Here is a 12062-nt window from a genome sequence, read left to right as displayed (position 1 = left end):
CACTGAATCCAGGGGAGGTTTCCCCGGAGCGCCCAGGAGCAAACCGTCCCCTCTGCTGGCAGGCAGCCACTCGCAGTAAAAACCTGCCCCACTGGGGGACAGACCAACCACCGCTGAGGCTGGGGACCGTCGAAAGCCAGATGCAGAGCCCAGGCCTGAGCTGGCTGTGTGAGAAAGAAAGGCAAAGCGCCGTTCCGACAGCCGGCAAACACTCCTGCGAGGAGGTTGTGGGTTTCGTTGATGACTCGCGAGGCTGGGAACGAGAAACACTGCAACTGGCACCCATGGCTCACCCAAAAGCACCCGGGAAGGCTCCGATAAACCCCCAGGTCCCTGGAGGCCACCGGCCACACGCCGTCCCACAGCCCCCACACTCACCTGAGCCCCCGGCCCCTTCCCACAGCACGCCGGACTCTGTCCCAGCTCCTGTTTGCACACCAAGCCCCAAGGGAGGGAAGAAGTGCACAGTAAACCTTTGTCTGCCATCCTGAAGCCATCGGGACAGCGAGAAAAGGAGCTGAAGAGCACGCTCGCACCCAGCTGGGACACCGTCTCTCCTCAGTAAAACCCTCCTCCATCCCGCAACTTCCCCTGCTCTTCGCGCGCTGTCTCATCTATGACTAATTCAGATCAAAATCTCCCTACTGCCAGCAGCTCCTCTGTAGCGTGTGCGTGCGTGCGAGCTGGGGGGGGAGCACGCTCACGTGCATCCCGGTACCAAACAGGGCTACGTACGCATCGCTATTGCTATTAATTGTAATCCAACCTCATCAATGAATCACGGTCCCTGGCTGGGACCGGTGGCGATCGCATCCCCTCACCTACCCTCACCAAAGTACACCCAGCCCAACACCACCACCTTCCCTGTGAAGGGAGGAACCAAAAAGCTCTTCTGGCTCAGGCAGACCTGCTCCCGAAGCCGAGGGGAGGCAGTTCAAACCTGAGCTGGCTTCCGTCCCCCCAAATCTGGAGGTGTAACGTGGGGTGGGAGGACAGCTTTCTGCGATGTCAGCAACACCGACACCCCGCGGGTCTCGGTGTCCCAACCCCTGTGGTCCTCTGGGACCTCCTGGAGGAGAAACAGGAGGTCACCCCCAAGGGTCTGATCCTCCCTTGTCCCCAAACACCCCTTCCACCAGGCAGGACGGGGAGCTGGCACCTACCGTGCTGAGCCAGCCTGGCCCAAGGCGGGCAGGGCCGGCATGGCGCGGGGCCGGCATGGCGCGGGGCTGCACAGGAGGAGCACAGTGGGGGCACAGCCCAGGCACACAGCTCGTTTTTGAAGGGGCCGCTCCTCCTTCGAGAGGAAGCTGCGAATGAGGAAGATAAGGCTGAGGTTAGATAACAGGAAATGTCTGGATGCGAGTGACAACACGTCCAGGTTGTGAAAGCAGCTGTCCCCATCCTGCCGCCGGGGCGCAAAGCTCACGAGCGGGGCGGGAGGCGGCTGGGGGAGGGCAAGCACCTCGCGCCTTCGCCCCGCGCAACCATGTCACCTCAGCGGCCCGGGCCACAGGGAATCTGTGGCCACCCTCCTCACACCCGAGCTGAAGGCGGCGTGGGGCAGGTTGCCAGGGAAGCTGTGTGAGCAGCCACACCGGCTTGCCCCAACTCCGGCCACCTCACGGCCACCCGGCCCGCAGCAGTCAGAACCCATGCCCTTGGTGCTCCCAGAAGAGCCATTGTGAGGGACATGGGGGCAGAGACCACCAGAAAGGCTTTGTCTCAGGAGGCAGGGTTATTCCGATGCTCTGCCCAGAGGGATCTCTCAACCTCCAGCTGCGTAAGGAGAAGGGCTCTGCTCGCAGGGGAGAGCTGACTCACCAGCCTGGGCGGGCAGTTTTGCCCCAAAAGGTTCTCCACAGGGCTCATCTCCCTTTTGAACATACAGGACGGGCAGCAATGCCTCTGTTCCCCAGCACTCACGTGGGCAGACAGGCTTCTCTTTCCCAGTCACAGCACCTGATGGAAGAGCTGGCGCTGGTCCTCCGCTCCCACCACTGCCAGTCCCTCCAGCATCATAGACTCACTGAATGGCAGGGGTTGGAAGGACCCTCTGGAGATCATCCAGTCCAACCCCCTGCCAGAGCAGGGTCACCCAGAGCAGGTGGCACAGGAACGCCTCCAGGCGGGTTTGGAATGTCTCCAGAGACGGAGACTCCACCACCTCTCTGGGCAGCCTGTGCCAGGGCTCTGACACCCTCAGGGGAAAGAAGTTCCTCCTCGTGTTTAGATGGAACTTCCTATATTTGAGTTTGTGCCCGTTACCTCTTGTCCACCAAGGTCCCTGGGTCTGGAGCAGCTCGACATCCACAGCGCCCATGCAGAAAAATAATCACCAGTGTTTTGTTTAGAGTTACAACCAAAGCAAGTTCCGCTGTTTCCCACCTCCTGTCCTCTCTGGGATCACCTGCAATATGAGGTGCTCTAAGGTACACACCCATCACCTCTTAGTGCTATCTTCATCTACCCTGGCTGGGGGCAGCCAGACCAGTCAACGCAGCTCTGTAGACAGAGGCCAACGAGCCACCTGTGCCCAAGCTGGTGGCACAACTCGCGATGCTGAAGCCAAACCGCTTCAAGCAAAAGCAGGAATTGTAGAGGGACATTCCGAATCTCTCTAGGCCGGTATGCCGAGTATGCCGGACAGCATATTTTTGTAAGGCCAGGACTCATTAAAAGTATGTCAATCTGTGTCTGCCTTATCCCAAGCGTGTTTGCCATCAGCTAGCCATGCCACTGCGACGGAGACTTTGGGGTCCTGCTCATAGGACCGGTTTTCTCACTCCCAGCACTCAGCTGCTGCCCTTCCATTGCAGCTTTTACCTCTCAGGTTTTCCCTTTCTCGCTTTCCCACTGCTGCCCGGCTCTCCAGCCAAACCCCACGGAAATCCTCTAGTGCTTGCTGCCGGGGCCTGCATTCATATAGCAGCTTTCTGTTACGTTATCAGCATGCTTGGGCTGCAGCCACGTATTTTATTATGTTCCTGCAGCTCTGTCCAAACCCCTGGTCTGGAAAACACTTACGCCTCCGAGTAACTGAGTAACTACGTGCACCGATCTCCCTGGGAGCGCTCACAAGCTACTCCTGAGCCTCCGTGCAGACGCTTAGCCTGGCCAACCTTCCTGCTAAAAGCAAAACCTGGCCCTTGAGCCCAAGGGATAGTCAGATAATGAGGAATACAGTTACTGTTCAGTTCCTCTTTCATCTGCCTGCGTTTTAAAATATACGATAAAAGAGGAATGGAAAGGCCTGGGTGGTTTGGTTTTGTTTTTGCTTTGGTTTTAATTGGGGGAAAGAAGTAGGTTTGTTCATGTAGTTTGCAGAGTTTTTTTCTAGGCTTTCTTTTTCACTCTCTCTTTCTCCTACTTGTACCCAAAAGGCTTTGAAATGGGTGAACTTCCAGGTCAATGTCTATGGAAAAAAAAAAAAAAAAGGCAGATGCTTTATTTCCGTTGTTTGTGGGGATGCGGCACAAAGAAAGCGCTGAAAGACAAAACATCTGGTCACTCTTACTGGAACATAAGTCAGTGCTGAATTTAAAAAAATCATGAGTGACTGAGAACACCCAAAGCAAAGACCACTACGTTTTGTAATTTCTAAAAGCCCAGATCTAAACCCAGACCCAAAATCCTCAGTCCACATCCATCTTTAGCAGAGATCTTCCCAATTATTCTCTGAAACAGCAGCAGTTAATTAATTCATCTTTTGATGAATTATCATTCATAATTAATTCATCTTTTGCTACGTAAACAGCAGATTTGAATTATTTACTCCTTTTGGCTTGTTTCTATGTTGAGTTTGCAACACGATTGATAAAGTACCGTGGCTTATTTCTGATCCTGCTCACGTGCCGTTTACATCTGTGGGACTCCCTGCACTTTACTGGGACTAGTGCTGCTGTACCACAGTGTGGATCAGAAAGGATTCAGGCCCCCAGGCAAAGAAAGAAAGAAACACACCCAGGACTACGTGTGTATATATATGCAAAATGTACAGACTATTCAAATGCTTTCATTAGGAGAACAGGAGCAGCGTCTACACACTCCTCCACAAATTAAATTGCCCTGAATGAACCGCAATGCTCGGTTGCAGAACGCATTGGCTTCATCGTCACGGCACACATCCCCGTATCGTTCTAAAGTTGACTGTCAAAACGCACTGCATCGGTTACTCAGGAGCTCAGAGCAATTAATCAAAATGATCTTTTTTGGCCACTGCACCTCAAAAATGAATTGCGAAAAGCATCAAACTCGGATGCCCAAACACAGGATACTAAATCTGCAGATAGGCTGTAAAAACAGCCCTCTGGCAAAGGACGCGATATCCTCCAAAATACAGGCTCCTGCAGATCAGGCCCTTTAGATCTCAGGAGTTTAGGAGACTCTTCACAACTTTGGTGATTGCGTCCTGCTCATTTTTCTAGCATCTGGCCATACCTGGTAGCAAGCCTTGCGAATCTGGGATCTGAGTCACGTGGAAAAAAGCTCTTTGGGTATTTCATACTCCCCTTGGGTGGTCACAAAAATTATTATTGACTTTACACATCCAGGGCAGGAAAAAGACTAATAAAATATCACCCAAGCAGTAATGACGCTGAATCAGTGTGACGGGACCCCCTGCACCTTATTGCTGCACAGTCCTATAGGCCAACCTCGATGTCCAAGGTGGGTATTTCACAGCGAAGCTGATTTCCTCTATAGTTTGCAAATGTCACCACACTACCCCACTCTGTGCAATAGCCTTGAAATTGCGCTCAACATTTCCTCATCGAGCTGGTTGGTTTTTTTTTTTTTCCAGCACGTTTGCAGCGTGCAGCTCTGTGGCTTGCTCTGGGAAGAGGAAGAAAGGAGGCAGAGGAGCTGGGGGGATTACAGGCTGCCAGCAAATACTGTCTCAGAGGTTTCTGCACGCTGTTCCCCAAGCCACAACACTTTCTTGGAAAACAACTTGAAAAAAAAAAAAAAAAAAAAAAAAGTGGCTGAAAAATGGGTCACAGGCCATTTGACTAGCACGCAGCGAGTTCTCTTGCATTGTAGTTTCAAGTTCTTGTACTTTTTACCTGCCGTGGAGTAAGGCCTGACGGATCAGCAGGTTTGTACCTGGACACAGACAAATTGGGGCTCTTTCTACAGCGGTGCTGCTCCGCACTCATTAACCCACACCAGCTTAGCCAAGGCCAGATGAACGCAGAGTTCGATCCATCAGTCAGCATGTACCTTCCCAGGATGCCAGGAGATTTTTTTTTTCCTTGGGAGAGTTCATTGCACAAATATCTTCAAAGCCAACATGCTCCGCCTGATGAAGGAATTAAAGCTGTATGTTACCGCGTCAGGCCCCATTCCAGTCATTGGTGACTGTCTGCCATTTCAGTTTGCTCAGTCAACCCAGTTCTACCATGCAGCAGCATCCAGAATTGAGTCCATCCGTTTTGGAGCCACCGTATGCAGAGATGCAAATACAAATTCTTCACACGCCAGCCTCAAAAATACCAGACCACTCTCCCACAGGTTCCTCTCCCAGGTGAAGAATACTATTTACTCCTGCGTTGGCTAACTGTTTTAAGCATCATTTGCAAATTATTTTCCTGTTTCCTTGGGGCTTGGCGAGCTTTCAGGTGAAATCTCAAAGAGACATTTGCTACTGGACTTTCTCCTGAGCTGTCCCTGTGAACAGCAGTTGTGCCGTGCCCTGCAGCACGGCGTCAGTGCCCCAGGCTCTGAAGAAGCCGGCAGCAAATCCTCCAGCAGTCAGCTCTAAACACCGCCCTTGGCAATTTGTCCAGATGTTGCCGAACTCTGACACTTCTCAGCATTACAGGTGCTGTTTGGGCGAAGCTGGGGGGGTCCGGTGTGAGCCTAGCACGAATGCACGCAGGGGAAAACCAGTACGAAGAAGGTCTTTCACATGAGTGACCATACCAGAATGAGGGGAGGAAGAAACGGGAGACAGTCCGGAGTCTTACATCTGGAAGCACTCATGGTGCTGGATCCTCCAGGGAACAAGATGGGGTGAGTGTTGTCACAGTTCCTTCCCTCCAGAAGATGGTTGGTGAAGCCACAGCTTAGCTCTAGGCACTAAAAAAAAACCCCTACAACGATGCAAGAAAAAATGACAACTATTCCTTGAAGGCTGAGCTGTGCATGATAGAGGAACTCGCTGGGGAGATCCTCCCGCAACCCCGGCCTTTCACCTCTGCAGCTGGGGAGGAATCTCTTTGGCCAGCAAGGTAGGTCAGAGAAATTACATCCTCACCACCAGCCTGCCTGGGGACACAAGACTTCACCACTGGTCCGCCTGCTTGCTAGTTCCTTCAGCAAAATGCACGGCTGAACCCTGCCTCACTGGCTAACCTGGGCTTCGAGTTGCATGAACACCTTGTTTCCATTTCCATTCTTTACCTCATTCAGAAAAGAAAAAACAAATGAACACACCGCATGGACCTTCCAGTTTTGCCGTAAGCGATATCGCCCTCCCTTCCCGCCCCCTCTTCAGGCGGGTGAACAGCGGTGAGGGTCAGAGCCCGGACTCCAGAAGACGGAGGATGTTTCTGTTCATGGTTGATTACGCGTTTGTCGCTTTTATTTTAGACCTCTGGTTAAGGAAAAAAAAAAAAAAAAAAAAAAAAAAGAGATCGAGAGGAAAAGAAAGACACAAACCAAGAGGTTGAAAGCTGTTTTTCAGATGGACAGTGACAGATAAAAAAAACCCACTAACTGTTACAGCCATTGAATGACCCAAAAGACATCCTGTACAGCACACGCTACTAATAATGATCGTATACAACAAGTAGTAGTAGCATTAACATTGTAATTCTGAAGAAGTAGAAAAATAGCACCAGCCAGAGGTCAAGTGGGTTCAGGTAGCTTGGGTTCATTCTTAGTCCACCTTAATTAGTAGATCTAGATTTTTATACGAGGAGAAGAAAAACAGATTTCCTTTTGTTTTTCCCAAGTCTGCCATCCCTGTTCAGTCGAGACCAGTTCTCTACTCACAGGAGTAAGAATCGCAACCTTGCCTAGAGGTTTTGCCTCAAAACAAGCTCATATTGCAGCCATCTATCTCCTTAATTCCAGCACATCATTGAAAAACAAAGCCATATTGTCCCATATTTACTCCCTCAATGGACTATCTTTCCTCTTGCAGTAATCTTGTTATGGGGGTAGGCAAAGAGTCAAGTCTTACTCTGGGCGTGAAAGATTGATAGACTTTATCTCTTAAAGAAATTAGGAGCTATGGAGCTGCACTTTATTCACTGCCGATGTCAATACAGTTGCTCCATACAAATTATCCCCGAGAACAGAATCCAGCCCTGGCATACTGGAAAGACAGCCATGGATTCACATCTTTTTCTTTCTTTCTTTTTTTTTTTTAAAAAAAAAAGAAAACACAAAAAAGTTTTAACAAGCATTTAAGTTGTCAAAAAGAGAGGATTGTGCTGATTCTTTTTCACAGACAATGAAGGCAGGGAGAGATTGTGCTTCTGACGCTAATCGCTGTCTTCTACTGAACATGCTAAATTACTTTTCTCTGCATATTACTTTCAGAAACCAAGTATTAGCCAAGTTTCTCTGCTGCCAGTTTCTGGAGATCTTATCAAATGAACATCCTGGGTACAAAGCAGTGCCGATTACTACATGGCATAGCAAGCGAAGGCCTCTGCTAAACTCACACACTCTTGCTCTGCGACTACAGTCTCTGAACTCCACCAGGCTCTCTCCTGCAGGGGGACGCATCGGAAAAAGCAGCTCTGCAGAGTGGTCTTCTGAGGTGGTCGTTTCAGGCTGCTCCCCTCCCATTGCTCAAGGGGCCATTGCTGGCAAAAGCCATTGGGAAAGTCAGGGAAGAAAAACACATCAGGCCTTCTAAGTTCAGAGATACCACTTTGGAAAGGCTCCCGAGTCACAGATAACTGGAGACCGGGACTGCACTAGAGAGATACCAGTTGCCCTGTTCTTCCGCTCTTCCCTTGGCATCTGCTGCTGGCGAACCCCAAGCGATAGGGTACCAGGGTGGCCGGCGCCTTGTCTGACCCCGGGCAGATGTTCTGCTCTTCGGTTAAGCCTCAGAAACAACTGCAGAAACAACACGGGACCAACAGTACCAGGAATACCTACAATACCAAAATGGTGTGTTTATCAGTCCCGTGCTCCCACAGGCAGCCACCGCAGCATCGCCAAGATGTTAGCGTTTGCCGTTCTCGGACCCTTCGCTTTGGGCTTCCGGGAGGAGGCAGATGTGTAGCTTATCGCTCGCCCCACTTTTAGCACACGGAGGACATTTCAACACTGCTGCCTTTGCTTGCAGAGTCATCGTCGTAGGGAAGTATGTGACCACTAGGCTCCAGCTCGCAGCCAGCGTGCTGTGTTGCTCAACAGTGACAGTTGGGTTTACATCAGCCATCATCCTCTGTGGCAATGAAGTGCTTCCCCAAGACCAGAGCTGCTCCTCAGCTGCAGAAACCATCGTAACAGAACAAAAGGGGTTTTGCTGTACAACATACAGACCGACCTCTCAGTCCATGAGGTATCACGCTGCTGGGCCTCCCTGTAACCGTTGCATTGTCCTCTCCTGTTTGGATATCTTTGCAGCTCTTGTGCCCAAAACCCACCTCTTATAGCAGGATCACCTGCTTCATCCGACCCCTTCACAGTGGGACACGAAAATCCCAAACAAAATTGTGTGGGCTGGTGCCATGGCTAAGAAGTTTTGTAAAAGCATGAGCCCTGTTCTTCGTAAGCATTGCCTTGACTGCCTGCAACACTTCTCACCCTTCCCAAGAGGAAAACTAGACTTCGAAAGAAGATCACAGTCATAACCTGGGCAGCCCTTTCTCTTCTGAGACTCTTAAGAGAGTATTCATTAAAACATACGCCTCCGTGCTATAGCCGAACTGGGATGGACTCACCGAACAGACCAGAATATCTCCAACACCCAGTATCTATTTCCAGCACATCTTCCCTTTTATGATGGAGCTCTTGAGACATTCCAGGGTGTTTTCCACTTCAGTGAAATTCCATCAGCCCATGTCTTCCCACTGCAATGGATACTGCCTAGAGCATGGATGCAGGCTGAAATGCCGGCATGTAATAATTGGGGATTTCTCCCCCTTTCCCAGAGCAGCTGAGTTGCTTGACATCAGGTATGAATCAGACTCCTTCAGGCAAGAACATGGGAAAATAAGAGAGGGAAGAGGTTTTATTGAACCTCATGGCTTAATCTTATCCCAGGATGCGAATGCCAATGAGCTTTGAAAACCCTCAGTCTGAAGAGTTCAAGTATATAAACAAACTAACTGTCTCCTTTCAAAGCAGCTTACAGAACATTGCACAAATCCAACAAGGCACATAAAAAGTGTATTTTAAGCAGCACCCCAGCCTTATCCAGACAGTGAACTTAACACGCTTATCACCGAGAGAGACAACAAATTGCCCATCGGAGCACATTGCCTGAGCAAGGTATTAGCTGTCAGAGCACTGATTACCCCACCGAGCAGGTTAAAATGCCAGCAGGCAACCAGAGAGGCGGACTATAGGCTGCCTGCAGGGCAGATCAGAGATCTTGATAGGGTCAGGGCTGTTCTCAGGGCTTCCTGTCAAAGGCTGAGTAAATGTGAATGTTGAATCTTAAAACTGGAGCAGACAGGGTGACTTTGTGAGGCAAGGTAATTTTTCTAAGCAGGTAACTTCCTAGCCTGATGGGTAGGTTTGCAGACGTGGTGTTCTCAAGCAAGGACAAAGCTGCCCTCGCAGTGTTGTGGAGGGGAAAGCTCAGTGCAGAATTCAACAGGGCCCAGAGACAGGCATGAATACTTTAAAAACTGTTCTGCTGTGTATCACTTCTATACATCATATTTTTACCTAAGGATTTGCAACTTTTTAGTAGATACAAAGCCAAATTTAAGGTGACTGATGCAAGGAAGGGGAAAGCAATGTGGCAGGAACATGCTCTGCATCAAAAACCACCGCCCTGCGCTCACATTGCTCTAGCCTCCTCTAGGGTTGTGTTTGCATTGTCCTCCTTCCCTCTCCACACCCAAACCAATCTGCTCCCTGCACATCCCGATAACATAGCTGGGTCCTCAACAGCCTGTCTTTAGCTGTGACCTTGCTCTCGGAGGTGGTCTGTAGAGGCCCAGAGGAAAAGCACGCACACTTTGGCCAAGACTAGAGAGCATGGACAAGTGACCAGACCTGACCAGAGCCCACGAAACAGCCACAGAAGCAGAGGTTGAAGGCGAGCACGTTCCTTGAAAGCCAAAGGAAGGGTTTGAAATGAGCAGGTCAAGGGCTCAGCCTCCGTGCCCAGCTCCTGCAAGGCTCCCTCTTGCTCAAAGCGTTCTCGCTGTATCCCCGTGGCCGAGACAAATGGCTTCAAGTCGCAGGCGAGCGTCACACCGGGCACAGAGACTCCGGAGCTTCAGGGGGAAACGGGGACTGCAGCCGCCCCTCGGGCCCGGAGAACCGCAGCGCTGGCCTCCCCCTACCCCCACAAAAACGGGGGTCTGGGCCACTGAGCCCCGGGGGACGGAGGGCACCGACAGCCCGCAGCGACCCGAGGGAGCGGCCGCGGCGCTCACCGCCCGCCCCGGCCCCGTCCTCCCTCCCGCCGCCGCCGGGTGTCGCCGCCGCTCCGTTGCGCCCGTCTCGCCGTCGGTGCGGGTGTCTCGGTGCCGGTGTCTCGGTGCCGTTTCCAGGTCTGGAAACGCTCCTGCCCCCCCACCACCCCCCGGCCCCGCCTGTGCCGGAGCGCGGCTGCCGAAGCCGGGGCGGGGGAGCCCGGTCTCCGCTCCCCGCTCTGCCTGGCCAACCCGCCCGAGGGATCCCTGCTTGCCCTCGCTGCTTCTCCGATGGCCCGATAATTGGCAGAGACCCGATTTCCATGACGGGTGGCGCTGTGGAAACTGCATGGGAACATTCTTTGCAATCCTAGGCTCGCAGTCTCTCCAGGGAAAGAGCTGCTAGCCAGAAAAACACAAGGAGGACTTTTCAGTCTAGGGGTTGGATTTTATTTTTAAAGTCCGTGTAAAAAAATAATGCAAATAAAGATTTGTGCCTGCTTTTGGGCCCAGAAGACGGAGTGGTGGAGCAGCAGCAGAGACATTTTCCCAGGCAGCTTTGAGCAGTCCTGCTGAATGACTGCAACTGAAAATAAAAGCGGCGCTACTGAATTCTTTGCCCTGGGAATCGCCTTCCTACCAGCTAAAATGTGACCTCTGGTATCATTGTGTCAGCTCCGGCATTCTGCTAGGACCCGATTAAGAAAAGAAAACACAGAAGGGTCTGCTAACTACAGTAATCTTAAGGAACCTGGTTCTTGTCGACCTCCAAACCAAGCAACGATCAAAACCATCACAGCCGCCGTGCAGCTTCACCATGTGCTTTCAGAGACCACCAGCAGCAGCGTTCCCTGGGAGCGTCTGTGAGCAGAGGCGCTGGGTCTGGTGGCCGGTCACAGAGCACGTTGTGTGGCTGCACGGGATTGCCGCCTTCCGGGGCTTCTGTCACCTCGCTGAGCCACTGCGGAGCCGAGCAGGGGGTGGCTTTCCCAGGCAGGCGGGGGCTGCCTTCTTCCACAGAAAAGCAGGCACACCAAGAAAACAAACTTGCAGAAGTGAACTGTCTGTTCCTTTTGTGCAAGCACTGTCTCTGGTTCACGTTGGCAGGGGTACTTAATTACTTTCTTTAGGGTCTGGAAACAGAGAAATTGAGAGGGCAGTAGGGGAGGAAACAGAAACATTTTTGCTTCTTCAAGAAAACGGGTCAATGTAGGCACTGCATCCGGGGAAAGCAACCGAAGGTGGTCTTGACTTGTCAACTTCTTGCTTAAACCCCTCCATGCTGCCGCCTTTAGTGTCCCTTATGCCATAAGGCCAGTGGGAGACCCTCGCAGAGGTCCAACAGGGAACATGCATGGGAGAATACAGATACTGGGAGGTCAGGGCTTTCTCTGACTCATTCTCCAGCCCTGTTTTCAGCCATGTCTGTACTTAATGGCAATTATAAGTGAAAATGTTTCTCAGAAGCCTACAGCTGCCTGTCATACCCCAAATATTTAGAAT

The sequence above is a fragment of the Larus michahellis genome, chromosome 9 (genome assembly GCF_964199755.1).
Source record: "Larus michahellis chromosome 9, bLarMic1.1, whole genome shotgun sequence".
In the NCBI taxonomy this organism is placed as follows: domain Eukaryota; kingdom Metazoa; phylum Chordata; class Aves; order Charadriiformes; family Laridae; genus Larus; species Larus michahellis.
Note: the sequence above shows the minus strand (reverse complement) of the source record.